Below are 19,714 nucleotides of genomic sequence, written 5' to 3'. Positions count from 1 at the left end.
ACTGAACACTAATTAAAAAAAATAATAATCACAGCAGCAGAAGCATCCCTTTGCTGTATGCGGTGGTTCAGGAGACGTAAATGTAGTCCAAGTGCTAAGTCAGGCACTGCGGAGACATGAGATCCAGGGGCTGGCGAGTGATAAGAACGAGGACAGGAACTCCACGCCCTTCAGTTTCTCCAAGACTGCTGAGCACAGGCCTCATGAAGGACAATGCTCCTAACAGACTGCGACCTGTCATACTGGCTCCTCTTCAGATGACATTAAGGTTATTCTTACAGCTGAACACCTTTAGACTTCTTTAGCTGCTTGAACAACTTTTTTCACCGTATACACCTTCCCTCCCCTTCCGTGGCAAGAATGAGCCCAAGCAGTGAGGCGAGAACACAAAAGAACTAATGCCGAGTTTGTTTCTGAAGTAGTAGTGCATTTGCTTCATGAAAAAGGTACTGAATGTAACAATTATCCCATACAGTTTGCTGCAAACGCCTAGTCCTTCCACCCTTGTTAATTTATTCAGCATCCAAAATAAAGAATCTCACCAGGGAGACCTGATGAAGCCCTGAGATGTATTTTTAGAAACTAATGAAAACAGCTTGGTGTCCGGGAGTACCACAAAAGAAATAACAACAATAAGAAACTGGGAATAATCCTCTATCAATGATCCCCTAGTTATGGGGAAAAAAAAATTAAAATTCAAGAGTTACTTAGCTGTTCTGCAATCACTGCTTGAAAGATCTGGAGGCAAAAAAAAACCCCAACAAAAAAAAAAGGCAAAAAAAAAAGCAGTGTAAGGAAAAAAGATTTTATGTGGTCTAAAGTCTGCCTACAATGTATAGCATTACAGTCTTGGTGTCAAAATCTCTAAATATTAAGATTACTGAGCCAAGTAAACTTACTTACAAGGCAAATCTTCATAGAATACTACATTAATACTATTTAATTTGGAAAATAGGAAATAAAAACTTAATGATACTCCTCTCATTTCAACCAGTAACAGAAACTAATCTTGGATGTGAAATTATAATAAATAAAAAAGATAATTCGCTCAGAATACAAGCCACCACAAAGTAACCAAATGTAAAAATCTTTATGGTATAAAACACGTACAAGTGTCAGGGATTAACACATAGCGATAAAAGGAAACAAGCAGTTTCTGAGAGGGTTTGGGGGATTTTTTAACCTCAGCGCCAAAGCAGAATTTGTTTGGAAAAAAAGTCACCTTATAAAAACCTCTAAGCCTATTACTGTTTTACTCTGTCCATCCATAAGAGGTACAAGAAAATCTGCACGCTCCTCAGCGGACTTTTTTTCTTTCCCTTCGCAGGTCTCCAGTGGTACAAAATAACAAGGCTCAGTGCCAATATAAATTTGAGACAGAACTGCAACTATAATAAGAAAGCTATTATATACACAAATAAAATAAGCCTGCAGTAGCAAGAGCTTTAGAAACCTGAACTGTACCAGCAATCACCTAATTCACTTTCCATGCCTGCAAAAAAACATTGTTTTTTGCACATCCCAAATGGAAAGAAAACCACCAACTGACCAACCAACTTACACATCATGTGTGGAGATACCGGACATGCATCTAGCAACTATGTTTACTAACTGAATGTGTAGGTTACCACCTCTTTCCTACACAGGCCAAACTAGCTGCAGCTACAGAGTGCAAGTGTGGTAGATGATGTGTACAGTCAGGTAAGTGTAATATACAGCCTGCCTTGTAAAACTACTATTAAAAATCCATGACTCGCAGCACAACTGCTTCCCTCTCCACCAAGTACAGCGTTTGTAATATTGTATTACAGCTCTACCAATAAAATTCAGCCCTTTATTAGAGTCAAATTAGACAGCCCTCGGTACCTTAATAACATAATAACCGACGACCACAACTCTGCAGGTTTATGCATCACATCCATTTTATTCATGCAAATTAGACTTCTGACTTCAACTGGATTAGCCACACGTTTTACACTAAGCACGTACACAAGCGTTTGTTAAGACCTGGATCAGATAAAAGGAAAAGAATACTAAACCGTAGTTTTACTCTAAAGAAGCGAGGTACTTCACGCCTCCAGTTCAGAGGATGGAGAACCACTTGGCTGCGTTACACAGGGCCTTGCGCACCGTACCAGCGGCCCCAGGCTAACCGAACGCAGGGGCACAGGGCTGGGCAGTGCTCCTTACTCCCAGGTGGGGCTAAGCCCCGGTGCAACAGCCGCTCCCAGCGTGTCCCAGTGACCACCCCTCCGCAAGGCGCGCCCCGCGCTTCCTCCTCCTCGGGGCCCCCGAGTACCCGAGGGCTAACGCCGGGCACCGAGGGGCCACTACAACCGCCACCGTGTCTGGCACCAAAAGCGGCCCAAGCGGCCGCCTGAGAGGGGGCGTCCTCACGGGACGCAAGGTCTGCGCTGCGGTGACAGCCCCCTACCGCTGCCAGCCCCGCTCCCGCAGGCCGCCCCGCACGGAGCGGCGGTACGCGATAACCTGCCGCCGCGGCCCTCCCAGCCACCCCCCCGGCCCCCGCCTGCCCCAGCCCGGCCTCCGGGCGCCGCCCCCGCCCTGACGCGAGGGGCCACCAGGGGCCACAGGACCCCGGGGCGCCGGGCGCAGCGCAGGGAGGAGCCGCCGGGCGCTCGGGGCGCTGCGCGCACGCGCCAGCCCCGCAGCTCGCCGCGCAGGCGCAGTGCGGCGCAGGCGGCTCCCGGCGCGCGGGGCCGCGGGAGTGGGGTGACGGACACAGGCGCGTGCGCAGTCGCGCGGCGGCGGCGGCGGGTGCCCCGCGCCTCTGCGGGCCGGCGGGGGAGGCGCAGTGCGCATGCGCGCCCGAGCTGCCTCTGCGAGCGCGAGCCCGCGCGGCCGCCCTCCCCCACCGCCAGGCCGCCGGCCCAGGGGCATCATCATCATCATCATCATCATCATCATCATCATCATCATCTTCCTCCTCCTCCTCCTCCTCCCCGCCCGCCGCGCCCCTCCCGGGCGGGCACCCGCCTGCCCCCCCGGGACTCGCTCGCGCCCGCCCCCCGCCCCCGCGCGGCGCGCCGGGCTTACCGTGCTGCGCGGGGCTGGTGCGGGGGGCCCGGGGCTCCGGATTCAGCCGGTTTCGGCTGGGTCGGTCCCGGCGTCACACAATGAAATCAGCGCCTCCGATCATTAATTCTCATCATGATCGTGACGTCAGCGCAGACAGCGGCCAATGGGAGCGTAAGATCAGCGCCGGCCGGGACAGTGCTCGCCCCCGCCCCTCGCCCGGGGGGGGCGCGCGGTGCAGCTCCGCCGGGCCGGGGGCCGCCGCGGGGAGCGGCCACCACCGGGGCCCCGGGCCGCCTCACGGGGCTCCGGGCCGCTCCCCCGGGCCCCGGGCCGCCCCAGCGCCGGGCGCAGCGCCGCACAGGCGGCGGGCCGGGGCAGGCAGTGCCGCGCCGCCCCGCAGCCCCTCAGCGCACAGCCGCCTGGCCCCCGGCGCCACCCGGCCCGGGCAGCGCTGCCCCGCCGCGGGCCCTCCTGCGGGGCTCGGCCGCCCGGAGGCCTGGCCCGGGCCCTGGGTGCCTGGGCCCCGGCTGGGTCCCCGCTGCGGGCAGGTGGCGGTGGGCGCCGTGGAAGGGCCTACGTGTTAAGGCGGCACCGGCGTTTTCAGAGAGAAAGAAATAGCGGATAGCCAGCTAAGTAAAGCTCGCCGTGTTTTACAGCCTTGTTGTGCCGCTCTGGGCGGACAGGTGCTTGTGCCTGGTAAAATCTGAAAAGCTCGACCAAGGATCAGGATTGCAATTTCACGAACACGATGGCAGTCAAGGAATAAAACTTTTAATTGCTTAGGGCGAAGACCTTTGGTCTGGGAAGAAAGGGAGTGGCCATATCTTCAGGTTGGCAGCTCAGGGCCGGTGCCCTCATGGAGGCCAGGCATCCCAGCTAGGTGATGGTGGGAGCTGGCAGTGGTACAGGCACCACGACAGAAACCAGGCACGCTCATCACCCTGTGTCACTGCGGGGGCCGCGGTAAGGCAGGGCGCTTTGATGCCAGCCCTCCGCCGGGCTCGGGTTCCCATCCAAAAGGCAGCCAGGTGGTCAACGACCAAGTGGGAAGTCTGATACCGGTCATCCATACTGATGGATTATGTGGTAGAAAACATGTAAAGTCGTTATTTATTGGCGCAGCTATAGTGGCACTTACAAGGTCTGAATCAGATTTGAGGCCTTGTTTTAATTATAAAGCCTGTAGGTATGCCGTGTTCCTATGCAGAATAGTTTACTCTGCAAGTCACAGTTAAAATATTAAAACAGGCAATTATTTTGTGCAATTACTATCATTAGAGCTCTTGGTAAACATTTCTGCAGGGCTGAAATAAAAGAATTGCTACCGGTTATTTGGAGGCAGGGAGGAGAAAAGGGGTCAATGTGTTTATTTTAAAATTACAGCAAGTTATTCACATTGTTTAAAAATTTTAACACTTCACATAATACTTCTGGCATATTTAACACTGTTTCTGGCCTCCTAATTTTGTCTGTGGTTTTCGGTGCAGCAGCAAGATGTGCTGAATGTTTGGTCATCCACAAATAAAACATGTCCTTCTATAGCATCCTTTCATAGTTGAATAGTAGTTCATGGTCTGTCCACGTTGTAATTACATTTCCTTCACCACTCCTGCAAGTCAATCAATTAATAAAGCTTAATCTGAGCTAAAGATCTTAGATTACTTGAATTGTTTCAGTAAAGTGAAGCCTTTACGTCAGCTTTCCTGCTTTATAAAGCAGAAGACGGATCAAGCCAGCTTTCCTGTGGTAATGTACATCTCTCCTGGTGTAGCTGATGTGGAGAGCTTCTCCAAGAAATTAGGATAATATAGCAGATATATTGCTCGAGCCACCGCAGAAAACCAGCATGAGGAAGCAGCTGAGGATAGGGGGAGGGGGTTATCCCTTTGGGTAGCAGCCCCCAATTGTGTTGGATTAGATGCAGTAGTAAACACCCTGAATTTAATAACAGGATCTTACGGATATCCATATGTTTTAAACCCTAAATCTTGTATTATGCTGCTTCTTCCCCTAGATACATTCCCTTCCTCTGTGTGCCATCAACACGCACCTTGTAAAAATTAAATAGAGCAACCATAAAAACCCTACACCACTTTAATAGAAAATATTGTTTTGGAATTTGCTATGGAATGCTTCTAGAGAAATTTGGTACATTTTCTTCTCACATTATCTGGGGCTTGGGAAACAAAAATTGTAAGACTGTCTCCCTAAAATCCTTTGGAAAAGTTACAGTGGTGTTGATAAAATACAGCTTATTAAACTCTTCTAAAATGCTGAATAACAGAAAGTAATATTTGAAGGGCTCTTATCTGAGTAACAATGGGCTCACTGATCATGTAAACTGATCATGTCGGTTAAAAAAGCTGCTGCTGTTTGCTGCAGCGGGGTGACAAGCTCCAGAAAGAACTCCATAGTATTTACTTCCTTCCCCAGTATTGCCTCTCAGCGAGACAAACCTTGAGGGAAAAACTGTGGCAGGATGAAATAAAACAAATGTTCTGCTACTGCAACCAGATCCACATGTGTTCTCATTCATTAATAGTAGATTTAAATTAAGGGGGGCTGGCAAATTGGTCCAGTGGTTTAAACAGTAGCCCAGTACATAAAAGGACTTCTTACATGAGGGAATTAGCATCAAAGCGAGACTCTCTGATGTAGCTACTTTGTATTAGCTCATTAAACTAATTAGCTCAGCTTACTATTAGTTACTTAGCTCGGTGTGCGTTACTGCTTCTACGTGGCAGAAAAAGAATTTCTGCGAGGTACGTGCGCTGGTTTCTAGGCGCCGTGCGTAGGTATCCCCTGCTTTGACAGCAACCACGAGGGGCAGCTGTCCGTCCTTCCCACAGGGGATGTGGAGGAGGTCAAACCCTGATTTTGGATTCCACGCTCAGGAACCCCATGTAAAGTCACACCGTTCTTCTCTTCCCCCATCGCAAGACCTTCTCCCTTTTCCAGCAGTTCATACCATTTTCAGATTTGTAGCAGATTGTGCAGGTGAGAGAAGTTTCTGTAATGATGCCCTAGAAGTGTCCCAGAGAGAGGAGCTGGTGTGTGACCCTCAAGTGACGAACCTCAACAATTTGGGCCGTTTGGTTTAGAGCAATGGCTGCTGCTTCCACTTCTTAGTTTTCTGTTGGATCTAGAAAACACTAGGAAAGCCAATGAGGCAAAACCAACCCACTTAACAGAAACTTTTCTTAGGACAGCTTTACTCAATTCATTATGCTGTTTTTTCCGGCGATGCCATGAAGGACATAATCTCTAAGCCAGACCTGAGAGTGAGCTGATAGAGTCAGCGGCCTCTCGGGGAAGGGTGGAAGCAGGGTGGAAAGAAGTACAAGAATGTTTCAACAGCAATTCATGTTGCAGTTTGGTGTGATCTTTCGTGATCTCAAACGAGTCATTTGCCTATTACATTGCTTTAAGGCATTAAATCATGTAGTTACATAGCACCAGCCAAAAAGGGACCTCATCTTGTCATTGAATCTGTCCCCTTGTCCTCAAAAAGAACAGTGTCACGATTGTACTTGGGAAAATGTATGGGAGAATACAGTACTGAAAAGCCAGCAGTTAATCTAGTGTTCAACCGTCCTCGCGTTAGGAATTTTTTGCTAACATTCAACCTGAATCTTTGAGAAGTTAAACCATCAGAAGAGATTTATTAAACTTCAGGGTCAAGACTGACCACAGCAAAACCCCGCTTGCTCCTTTCATTTTGTCAGAAAACTATAATAACAGTTTTCTGAGCAGTTCCTCAGCCACTTCTGAGGCTTTGTTTCCCCAGCTTTGCTACAAGAACACCGCGTCTGACCATGCCAAAGCCTTGCTAAAGTCAAGATATATAATGTTTACTGCTTCATGTCTCTACAAGGCTCATTATTCTGCCACGGTGGGAAGTTAGATCAGTTTGACATGATTTATTCTTGCAAAATCCAAGTTGCCTGTTACTCATTTATGTGTTTCCATCAAAATGTGTATGCTGTTCTTTTTGTATGGATGCCATTGAGTTTGCGCATGTGTAAGTTGCTGGGAAAAGCAAGCCCTTTGGTTTAGTTGCCTGCTCTTTCACAGGTTTCCTGCTTGATGACCACTTGAAATGACAACAGGGGTATTTTAAAGAAAGATTGTAAAAGCACACTGAAGATGGAGAGGCACAAGGGTGTAATTAAAGATCTGCTAAATCAGGAGGCTCCTTGTGAAATAATGATGGAGAAAAGATTACAGCGTGTAAACCTTAGTAAAAATGTTGATATGGAAAATTCTGTGTAGCACCTTTTCTGCATCCAAGAACACAGTCAGAATTAGTGGTTTTGCAAGGTTTACAAATTTTCCATCTTCTTTGAACTTGGTTTTGCCACATTAATTGAAATTAGTTGTCAGTCCTCACCCAGTGCATAACCAAAGCTCCCATAAACTGAATCCGCAAATATGTCACTTATGCTGGTATGCAAAAAACAGCTGGTGCTTGTGGAAAAAAAAATGCAGAAGAGCCTGCCTGGGTATATATTTTAGGAATTTGTTCCACTTTTTTTATTTCTTGGTATATTTTCATGAAAGTCGGCAATGCTGTTTCCTTTCATTTTGATTACCCTTGATAATTTTTCATACAGTGAGCTGTGAAAATTATAAACTTGAGAAACATATAAAAATGCTATATACCAAAAATAAAAAGAAAGAAGGAGGGAGATAATTATTGAATGCTTGTCTTCCACCCATTAATATTCCTAGCATAGAGTTTTATAATACAAAGAAAAAGTTACAATATTTTAAAAATAAAAATGAAAACAAAACCAGTAAAGGGAGGAGGAAGCAGAGAACCAGGGAGAGAACCCATCATATTTTTTTCCTGCCTATGCAATTGATATGTTCTTACAAGCCTTTACCAATTATTCCTATATTCCTCCAGACTGGGATGCCTGTTGTACAGAATCCACCAGTCTACTGTTTCAGACTTCATTATTAGAGACTTCCTGAAAGGAGCAGTATTTATTTTCTAAAGTAATAAATACTTATACCCCACAACCAGTAAATCTTCTTGAAGCCATTCGGTTTCCTTTGGATGCCCCCATTTCCTGGCCATACAGGCCAGGATGCAGCTGTATGTTTTCAGTTTGAATGAAGCCTTCACAGTTTTATTGCTTTCCACAACATTATAGAAAATTGCTCCATTCCAGTTTTCCTACATTATCATTCTCACAATTTTCCTTCTACTACTACAAGTATTGCAAGTCCAATCCAGAGATGCATGGAACAAAATGAGATGGGTACGGCTGTCACCTCGCTCATGCAGATGTTTATTTGTGATAGCAAGTGTCAGTACAAATGGCCTGGCAAATTGATGCGGCCCCTCTTTCGATAATTTAACATCCCGCTACAAGCCCCAGTCCAACTGGCAAGGTGATTTGCCTAAAGGTGATGCACAAGCAATTCTTATTTCCCATGATTTTTTGGAAAAGCAACTGAGAAAATGTTGAGTTGGAATCTTCAAAGCAGTTATGAGGTTTTCTTTCCTTTATTTTCACTTCTGTTTCTCCAGAGGTTAAGAAGGTTTTCCCATTTGCTCAGGTCTCCCACAAGCACACATTCCTCTGCTGCTTCTTTTCTAACTGTTGGTCCACACTTTTATTGTATGTGCACTAAAGCTTATGCCTTCCCTCCCCCCACCCCACCCCCAGTTGCAGCATGCCAAAGTAAGAGAAAGAAATGCAACCATAGCATATAGTGTAGATTTAATTCTATAAGATACAGCATAATAAAGACAAAGGTGAAGACAAAAGCTGTGAGATCAACTATACAAATAAAATAGCAGTATAAAGCATGACGTGCTCCTCAATAGCTCCACTGTTGAAGAAGAAGGATAAAAATCTGAAGGATGCAGAGGAAATTCATTGAAGTGGAAAAGCAAATGGTAGACCTGGTTACCAACAGCACTTCCTGGCAGGAAAGCATGGGGACAGGCTTTTTAGTGGGGCCTGTAGGGGTCGGGTGAGGGGGGGTGGCTTTAAAGTGACCGAGGGTAAATTTAAGTAGATATTAGGAAGAAATTCTTCCCTGTGAGGGCGGCACTGGCTGCGGCGAATGAAGAGACGGGATGTAGCTTGATGCAAGCAAGATGTCGATTTATTAGTGATTCTTTTACATTTATATACGTTTCTACCTTCTACATGTTACACACTGGTTAAATCTTAAGGGTGAACTACACAGATTATCTTCTAAGACACATAATTTAAACAATAGGTACTGATTAGTCTATCTTATCTTAGCAACAATCTCTATTCTAAGATTAGGGTGGTTTTTTCCTACTTGACTTTCGTGAATAACAAAGTCCCTCATCAGCACTAACCGTTCCCTTATCTTCCTGTATGTCCCTCTTTGTCCTGCTGTATGTCCCTCTTTGTCCGTCCGGTTGTCATCTCAACCGCTATGGCCCGAGAGTCTGCTGTTAACTTGTTGCCGTGTTCCCAGGGCTTACGCGCTACAAGTTCTAACAGGTCTCCATTCATCAGGGTGACAGTGCTCGGACTCTTGTCCCTGAGGCCTTGCCCTACAGCTGGCAGAGGCTGCCCAGAGCAGCTGTGGGTGCCCCATCCCTGGGGGTGCTCAGGGCCAGGCTGGACAGGGCTGGGGGCACCCTGGGCTGGTGGGAGGTGTCCCTGCCCCTGGCAGGGGGTTGGGGCTCGGGGGGCTGTCAGCTCCCTCCCAGCCCAAACCAGGCTGTGATGCTCTGATTTTGTGAACTACTAAACCAATATAAACCCCAGTATGAGCCCTTTGGACCTCTTGCTAAACACATAGCCTTCGCATGACCTGCACGTGTTTCCAAAAGTATAAGATCAGCTAAAAATGCCAGTTCTGGTACTGCCAAATCGAAGCAGCTAAGGAAATCCATGAGGCAACTTCCATCCATGCTGAATTGATCGGTCTATCAGTTTGCAGGTGAGAGTTCAAAAGAAGGCAAAGAGTTGCAGCCTTTACTGAATAATCCTGTAGTTCACAAGGCAGCTGGCACCACAACTGTCATACAAAGGACACGTTCCACACTACAAAAGAGCACTACTGCCTTAAAATTTTTAGGCTGCAAATTCAAAGTGTTTAAATTCTTCCTCACCTTTCATTCAGTATCACAATTAACGCCACCATCTGCCATCTTCAAAAGGCTGGCTGTATGTCACACTGATATGCCTCTTGACATTTTTGGAAGTGGAAAATCAGCTGCATTCCTGAGCTGTCAGTTCCTCAGTTTACTATTTTTTTTTTAATGTGAGAGTAGCAAGGGTTTGGGTTGTTTGGTTTGGTGTTTTTTTGGTTGTTTTGTTTTTCTGATCTATAGGAAAACACATTTTCATCCTTAACTATTTCACAAAAAATATTTTCTGCAAATATTTCTAAGAGGACAGTATGATCCCTCAGGTATGGTGAGACCAAGTATATCAGGTGAAGTGTCCTTCGTGGGAGAGAGCCATTGTCTTTTGTAGATAAAATATTCTACATTGTTCGATCCCATAGCATCACATATATTTTGCCAAAAGAGTGTAAGATCAAATCTTATCACAGACTGCTATCACTCATTAGAAAATTATCCTATTAAGAAATATGTTTGCGAAGTTTACAAAGTAATCTTCCATCTTTGTCTTTGAGATAACAGTAAAATTGAAGTACTGATGGTTTGATGCCAAATAATTTTCCCTCTATGCTAACCCTATCATTTTATTTTATCTACGTATAGAGGAATTTGTTTAAATGCAAATTACTTGTTTCATGAAAGAGGACAGTGATTTCAAAGCTTTGCAGGTGCTTTTGTATTAATCGTTGTATGTTTAAACAATTTCTTGTAAAGAAGTCCCACTTGTGGTAGTACTGCATTATTGTTTCCAACCTGTTTTGCTTCCTCCATAGATATAATCTTGTTTAATCTCAGTCCAGATAAAATGTAATGATGTAACTTCAAAGGGAAGATTTTTTAAGAGGAGGGAAAGGTTATATAATTTTCCCTATCGCTGCATCTGTCTACTCACAATGTAGTTTGTACTGTTGGGTTTCTAATAGATGCTTCTTCTTGAACAACCACATCTGGAAAATGCCCTTTTATCTCCTTTGAGTTAAGACAGGATGCCAAATCTTTTTTAGATACAGGCCTAGGCACTGTCACCCATGCTTGTTATGATAAGGCAATGCTGCTGTGGTGATGCACTTGAAAGCAGCATTTGGTGCAGAAATAGAGTTGTCTCCTTTTTAAAGCAAGATAAGAATACAGGAACACAGGACAAATGTGTTGGATTGTATCAAAAGCTTTTTTAGCTAATATCCTGTCCCGGACAACGGCTGATGGTAGATGTTTTGTGTTAAAGGAGTAACTCACATATAGAGTGATCTGCTCATTTGTAATTTAAGCAATCAGTATTTTAGATGATAGAAATACTGTGTTTGTCATGTTTTAATGCACCCAAGGTGACCTGTGGGAATTTGAATTCCCTGACAGCATCAATGTATTGCTGACCAGAGAATTTCCAGCTATGAAACCTTAATTAATGTTAATCATCAGTGTTCATCAGTATCAATAACTCCTTTTGATCTCAGTATTTTCCAGTGAAAAATCTTTATGTCATTATGCATTTCATACATTTAATTGCAAAATAATAGTAATAATACATTTTACACTCACATGACATTTTGATTCATTTTTCCCCCAAAATCTTCTGTCTTAGGAATCCTGTTGCTTCATCCAATACAATTCTTCATCACTTATTCTCATGCCACCTTATTTTTCCCCATAGAGTAAATAGAATCAAAGATCAGAAAAGCACTAGTAAACTTTAAAACAAGTCCGGATTTAAGGCTTCATGTTTCAGTAATCTCATTAATATGTCCTTTTTTGTTATCAGATAAATTTTAGCAGAATATTTTATATTATTTGAAATTCCTATAAACTGCTTCGCCTGTAGTGGCATACACAAGGATATGTGTGGTCAGCCCACTCTTTTAAATGCAACTGAGACCTGTAGTTTGGAGTATGTTGCCCTTCCAGCATATGCTCAAATGCAATGGTTCTGAATCAGAATAAGGTCTGCACCTTATTCTTACGATCTTCTGCTGGTTAGTCAGCTTGTCACTTGGTTTCCTCTAAAATTATCAATGGAAAACTCAAACAAATGTGAGTTTTGTGTGGAAACTGTCATTAAGCACCCAACAACTTGGGTTATTTAAGTACATATATGGGTAGATGGATAGCACAGATTTATGAGTGTCTTAGCTTACTTGGAATGACTCAAAAAAATAATTTAAATTAACAATTTGAATTAGAAAAAGTGCAGTGGCATCTGGAAAGAGCAGACAGGCTTACATACTCATGTATTTCTGATTTTCTTTCTTCTCCCAACCCCGTGGCCCAGGGCCGCCTGCCAGCCCCCCTGGGCACCTTTGGTCCTTCTGTGAGACCCTGCCCTGTGGGGAGCACCCATTTCTCCTGGCCCCCGGGAGCAGCTGCCTCCACTGTGTCCTAACACATATCAAGAGTAAAACAAGCTCTTTGATATAATATGGGAAAAAATAGTAGCTGTTAGCAGTCTATTTCAATAAAGATCCAAAAGCAAAAGTATCAACAATCTGTCATGCTACATAGCTGATGGATTTGCTTAGCAGACCTAAATCACTGTGTTTATCTTGGATTCACAGCTAGTGAAAGGGTGTAGTGTGCTGCAAGCCATGGAGCTTAAGCTCCATTAACCACTTGATTTCTAACTCTGGGAATTAAAAAAATAGAGAGTGAAGCAGTGGTCAATGCAACATCATACTTCTACAATTTCAGAGGAAGCAGTACTTCAAAGCAGTTTGTTAACAGCAATGTGAAAACTGGGCTACAAAGGAGATGCCAAATATCACTTTATTAGCTAAGGGAAAACAAGGCAATGAAAGAAAGCAGCGAGTGTCTTGAAGAACTGGCATGCTTCGGAAGTATAAAGCACAGAAATAAATAAATTAACAGTTATTGTCATCAATCAGATGCTGTAGGTACAGCCCAGCAAACAGCATGTCTCTTATGCTTTGTGGTAGGAGAGATATCCTTTGTACGTACTAAAAAAGGGGAAAGGTGGCTTTGTGCCATGCCGCAAACATATTTTTCCCTGAGCTACTTGATATATCTACAGACAGGGGTCGATATTGTGCAGGTATGTCACATAGTTTGCAAAAGCAGTAGCGTAGCACTGTTCCCAGGTTAATTATCTATGCCCTTCAGCAAGGATTAGAAAAGATTTGAAAGCATCTAAAGCCAGGGAGGATTCAAGAAAAGCAAACAGCCCAACTTCTGTGGCAGACTCTATTGCCAGGGATTCAACTTAATCGGGATCTGTGTCAGCTGCATTGATAGGCCTTCATGTAAGTCATTTCATTCTAGGTAAACATTTGCAAATGAAACCTTTGTGTTTGTAGTGTCATTTGGGAAAGGGAAAAAAAGGAGTATCTTACTAGCAATATTGTTATCTGAACTCTACAGAAACATTCAGACCTTTCAAACTAAATGTCAAGTTGTTCCTATTGAGTCAAATTCTTGCAAATTTAAGCTAATTAGCATAACCACTTTCCAAGTCAAACCAGGTCCTTATGCTTTGCTTAAGTGGTATTAATATGTGAATACATTCCGATTGACTCGGCCATCGTTTTTATGCCTGTAGGAAGAGAAGGGGAAGTTATGAGCCCGAATGATTTTCTACTTCAGGCAACAAAATTCCTCATGGACATAAATGTAACTTGACTATGGTAATTTTTTATACAGAATTATATTATTTTCCTAAGCCACCTGGGAAACATGATCCAGATGAAACTGTGTTTTACTTGGAGATTTGGTGTGGACACAAAGGATTCATATTATATTTCTAAAAACTGTTCCTGATAACTCTTTCCACAAAATTTATTTAAGCACTTGAATGGATGTGAAAGAAGCCCAGGATAAATAGCCTCCAGTTAACTTGAATAAAGCACTTGAATCAAGCAAGATTTGCAAAGGTAAATCTGAGCCTATGGAGACAGAAGTGTAGCAAGTGGGAAACAAGGAGGTTGTAGGATCACGAAAGGATCCCCTATTTCTAGAAAGACAGGAAAAACATGAGCCACAATTCTTGAAAAGTTTTGATGACAGTGGTATTTTAACAGCAAAATAATTAACTTTTACATTCTATTGTGTATGTTAGAATTCTAGCCAGGACAATGTCCTAGCAGAAAAGTTCATCAGAGTTGTATTAGCAACTAGTTTACAAGACTATTTGCAATAAACTAATATATTTCAAATTTAAAGTTTTTTCTGTCAATTTATTGCAGCTCAAAATGATACGTATTTTTGTTTAAGTGTGAAATCATGTAATTTAGAATTTCAGTGGAAAAAGCTTTCAACAGTTTTCAGCCTAAACTGTTTTTAATTGTAGCATTTTCTGTGAATAAGTGAAAATACGAAAATGAATTGTGCTGTGAAAACCAATAAAACAGTTTGCCCCAGGACATTATAAATATCTGTATATATCAGCAGAACATTCAATTAACATGAAAAGTGTTGTGCTACGTTTTGTGATGATGTAGTGTGAGAAACCAGTAATACAACAAAATTGGTGAGCTATAGAAAAGATGTAGGAACGTCCTTAGAAAGATACATGATTGTAGGAATGTAGACATTTATTAAAAAGGTATGATGCAGAAATGTGATGAATGTGGCACTTCATCAGTAAAATGTGCAGGCAGCATTAAACATAAGTAATGGTGCGTTTTTTAGTTTAGAATGCAAAATGAATTTATAAATAATATATGGAATTAGTATTAATAGTTTTACAGATAGATGAATGCAATCAATACTTTTTCTAACTTGTTCAGATTAAAGACAGCTGAACAGTTACTCCCCTTCATCAGAGTTAAGAACATGTTCAATGAGTAGCTTATATGATGAAGAGTTAATATCCTGAGATTAGCCTTGGAGGAACTGTATTGAAGAGGGAGATAATGGAATGTACAGCTTGGACTTTTATTTACACTTGAGCTTGGTGCTGCAGGTGTGAGCGACAATGCCTACAGCCAGCACCTCTTACCCCTCTCTGCTGCTCGCGTGCTGCAGCACCGTCTCCAGACTCACATCACCCATCCCAAATGAAAGAGGAAATTGGCACCGAGTTCAAAGGAAGTGCGGAGGTGGAAGATGAGCAGAGGCAAGCAGTAGGAGCCCCGGTCTCAGCTCAGCCTAGGGAGAAGGTTTTGAGCTACGTTTATGATGTTTTATTTTAATCTCCCTAATAATAAAAAACAGACTCAAGAAGGCATGAGGACTGGAAGCTGACTCCAGTTTGAAAATAAAGTGAAATAGTCACTAAAATCATCGAGCTCTTCCAGACAGAAGGCACAGGGCCCTGTCTACAGGGACTGTGAAACAAGGGTCAAGTTCTTAACAGGTTTCTTGTCTGTCTCACCTTTTCACAACACTGGCTCACAGTGCTAACCACCTACCGAGAGGTTTTGTAGCCAAAAATTGCTGCTGCTGCTGCTGCTACTGCACTGAACTTAATAAAAACACAACAACTTGAACTGCAGGATATGTTTTCCTTCAGAGAAAACCTTTGTCCTGCAGCTGGTGGCCTGAATTTGACTGGGAAACTAATACAAGCCTGAGGAACAAAACCAGTAAAACTCAGTGACATAGGGAGTGCTGATGGACATGCTGTGGGACTCCAGGGGCAAGGCTTGGTCACGGTCATATCTGTGTTAAAAGGGTCTTGGCTCCTTTCTTTAGGATTGGGTATTTTGATACTTGCAGGCATTAGGGAGCATTTCTAATCATTCTCACAGGCAAAACAAGCCCCATTAAAAGAAGAGCTAAAAATGCAGGTTTCTCTCGCTCTGAAGAGTCTGTGAAACAGAAGACAGATTCCTCATAGAGACCTGAAAAGAAAACAGCTGTTACAAGGGCTTGGATGGCATGGGTCCTAAGGAAACACTCGGTAGTTTGGCTATCATCAGAAATCAGAGAGTATTTAAAGAACTGCTGTAACTGTTGAAGAGCCCTGAAACAAGGAAAGATCAAAAGACTCTCCCCAGATTTTAATGGCGGGGCTGTGGATGGTCTTTGTTGGCTGAAGACCATAATGTTGAGCCTGTCTTTCTCTCATGGAGAGTGGAAGGACTACGTCTGGCTGCAGAACCGTCGAGACAGCCAACAGAAGGAAGGAAACGCTGCGGGTCGGGAGGGGGGAGGCGAGTAGGATCTGCAGATGGCAGGGGGTTTATGACGGCTATTACTATAAACAAGGCTTCTGGATGGCAGGTCTTTATTTTGGATCTGAGCTCATGCAATTTTAACTACAGGAGAGTGAGAGAGAAATGAATGACTCTGAAACACAGCTACAGAGCTTTCCAGTTCTTGGTAATTTATACCTACCCCTTGCTTGATCAGAGCCCATATTGTCAACATCACCAAATGGTTTCAGGTTGTCCAAATGCATTCTTAAGAGAAAAGGAAAACATGATGTTGTTTGCTTCCTGAGCTTATTTAAAAATAAAGCTGCCATTGCATATAAGCGAGAACAGAGCTGTGTGGAATGGAAAGAGCAAGGGAAGAGCCCTGGCGAATTACAGGAGGCAAGCTGGTTGCTAGTGCAAAGGTTCCTGGTTAAGAGCAAGGACCATGCTGCTGGATTGTAATGGAAAACACGACAGGACATATCACCATCATCTTCCTGGTCTCTTTAAATGTCAAAGTGAGTTAATTTGGGGAGACAGGCTGAAAGGAAGAGACCTTTTTATTCTGCATCCTCTTGTTTTAGTGTTTCACTTGTGTCAGTGTATTACTACAGAGAGAATGAAAAACTTCCAGCTCTGCATTTAAACCCTATATTTCATCTACCAGTCATTCACAGATTATCAAGAGCTGTATAGGAAGCTTCACGTATTAAATTCTCTGAAGTAAACACGGTGAAGGCTGCAGCAAATGTTTTGATGTTAGGTTAGCCTGGCAGGTATTAGCGGTCTACATGAATTTTCTTTCTCTAGCTTTCAGATTATTATATCTCTTTTTCTGTTCATAATATAAAGGAAACAAAAATTTTGGCTCTAGTCACGTGCTGGGAATATCTCTGTAGTCACTGCATAGCCAGCCCTCCAAGCAAATATTTAGTCTAACTAAACATTATGAAAGAAGCAGCTACTGGAGTATAAAGTAGGAGGCATAATCTCTGAGGTTTTAACCAAGGCATTAGAAAGACCTAATAATAGCAGGGCTTTGCAGAGATGCTAAGATAAAGAAAAAGCCATGTTGAGAATGCCTTGAAGAAAAGCTTTGCCTGTCACCAGTCACTTGGCAATACGAAAGACAAATCACACAGAAAAATGAAGATGGCATAATAATAATTGTTAGAATCTTATGAATTTGACATTCCCTTTTCAGCACATCCTAAGTGACCCCATCGGATATCTCTGCAAGGCAAAATGACTCTTTTAATATTTAAGCCCATGTTCAAATATTTCCATAAGGCAAATTTTACCATGGGGTGCTGGAGAAGAAGATGATGATGAAGTGCAAAAGAATAAAATGCCTTTTCTCAGTGGAATCCTTCTCCACGTCATTGCCTAGATTGCACCCGGTGCTCTCCTGTATGATTGAACTTGAGCTTGTCTCTCCTCTGCCACCACAGTGAGTGTCCCTCAATGGCAAAGCAAGTCCCATTTGCAATGTTGCTGGATTGTTTTCTTCAAATAATAAATGTTACAGAGAATATACAGACGAAGTTCCCTGAAGACATTAGAAAAATCAACAGGCAATTTTGTTTCAAAGCCTACTTTCCAACCAAATAATGAATAACAAGGGAATCTGGTATCAATAGTTTGGAAGTTTTATTACTGTTGTCGAGTTTCCCGTTATTGTTTTTTTCCAAAGTAATATGGTTTACCTAATGTAGTGAGAAGCAGATGGTTTGCTGCTTATAAGCAGTTATATCTTGCAGAGGAAATATATTGAACACTTTTTCTGTTTTTATCAAATAAATATTTTCCACGTATTTACTAGAAGAGGGGGAAGGGCAAATATAAATTATATTGTATGCAAATGATTATGGATATATTGACAGGAAATGAAACATATTGTAATAATAAATATTCTAATATTTTGTTTTCTTAAAAGAAAAGAAGCTAGAGTTAACAGCTGCTCAAATTTTAAAATTCAAAAATGCAAAGATTTTAGTGCCAAAAAGAAGAGTTATGAAAATGTAGTCTATCAACACCTATATAACACAGGCTGTTGATCCACATGTAATAATACTGGCATCACACTGACGATTTCTGTTAAGCTGGAACTTATTTTGGAAAGAGTTTGTCCAGCTTTGCCTGCAGAAAGTCTTATGTTGACCCTGTGACTGTTGATACTATAAGCCCTGTTTTGGAAAATTGATTTACCAGAGTGAACCCATTCTGAACGTACAATTGTCTGCCCAATGCAGCAGGATCTCTCTGAAGGTAGTAAGTTGTATGTGAGACTCAAATAGACTTTCTGTAAGATATTTTCCTGTTTCGCCTTAATTAAGTTACATTATCCAGTCAATTCTGAATTTAGCAGAACTTTATAGTTTTTCCCAGAGCAGTTCTGTGTTAAAAAATTATAACAAAGGATCTTTCTGCAGTTTTTCCCTGTTTACCAAACTGATGATGGCAAACTGAAGAGAAAAGTAATGCAGACAAGACACCTGTATCACCAATCCTCTCTGTTTTCCAGCAGCTTAGTGTTAAGATTTGCCCAGATATCTTTATCCTTGTGAAGTTTATTCTTCCGTGGAAGAAGCTGTGACTAGTTCTGGTGGTACAAGTCTCTGTATGAAAGCATCCTTTTCCTTGGCAAGGTAGAAGTGTATTTGACAGGCACTTCTTCAAGGTACTTTCTTCTTGTGCCTATGCTTTGAAGATTGTCACAGTGATTCACAGATTTGAGCGTGCCCTCTTATTTGGAGCTGTTTGGAAGACTGTAAACATGCTGGCGATATTAGCAAGCAGACTAAAAACAGACGATCCTGTTTCCCTTAATATGAAAACATTTCAGTATTCTCTGCTCAGAAAAACATTTGCAGTCCTAGTCAAAGCAACACATGGTTCAGCTTCCATGGGAAAAATTTATTCCAGTTGTAACTTCACAATGTATTCACTGAAGTCAATGGATTTATATTACAGAAGAACTATATTATTTGTGTTCCTTTATTGTACAGTTTTAGATACCTTTCACATTAACACACTTTGGGTACATTTAAAACTCTGATTATGGCTGCAAAAAGTGATAATTTTTTACCAGAGATATGTAATCTAGAGGATCCATCGTATATAAACTACAATTGATGTTAGGGAATTTCAAAACACCTAAAGGGTGATTTCTGAAAAAAGATGATATGATAAAAGTGATGGCAAGATAGGATGAAATTTGCACTGCCTCTGTCCATACTATACGTGTTTTGCGGCTAAATAGAGAACTTCAGCCTCAAGAGGTGTCACAGTAGGAGCTTTTGTGAACACTAAAATACTCTAAGAAAACAGCACTGCACAAAAACATCTCAGTAATGTCAAAACATATTTTTTAGGAAGTGATTATGAAATAATTTCTTGATAGTCCTGAAAAACTGAATACTACTTGCATTTTTGCAATGTTAGTCCTGCTTTCCAAACCATT

The 19,714-nt window shown here is 42.6% G+C and overlaps 1 protein-coding gene across 4 annotated transcripts in view; it reads right to left on the bottom strand.

Moving 5' to 3' along the window:
* The window catches only part of HDX (highly divergent homeobox), a 48,535-nt gene extending 43,864 nt beyond the window's left edge, over positions 1–4,671 (bottom strand). For 3 of the 4 annotated variants that reach the window (XM_040614456.1, XM_040614457.1, XM_040614459.1), the window contains exon 1: positions 3,058–4,670. The gene's annotated coding sequence lies outside the window, so the exon portion shown is untranslated. Of the gene's footprint in view, positions 1–3,057 lie in introns of all 4 variants that reach the window. The other variant, XM_040614458.1, reaches the window with a different exon arrangement.
* Positions 4,672–19,714: the final 15,043 nt, after the last annotated feature.

The sequence above is a fragment of the Falco naumanni genome, chromosome 14 (assembly GCF_017639655.2).
Source record: "Falco naumanni isolate bFalNau1 chromosome 14, bFalNau1.pat, whole genome shotgun sequence".
In the NCBI taxonomy this organism is placed as follows: domain Eukaryota; kingdom Metazoa; phylum Chordata; class Aves; order Falconiformes; family Falconidae; genus Falco; species Falco naumanni.
The sequence above is the reverse complement of the archived record's forward strand: the minus strand, read 5'-3'. Positions and strand labels throughout refer to the sequence as shown.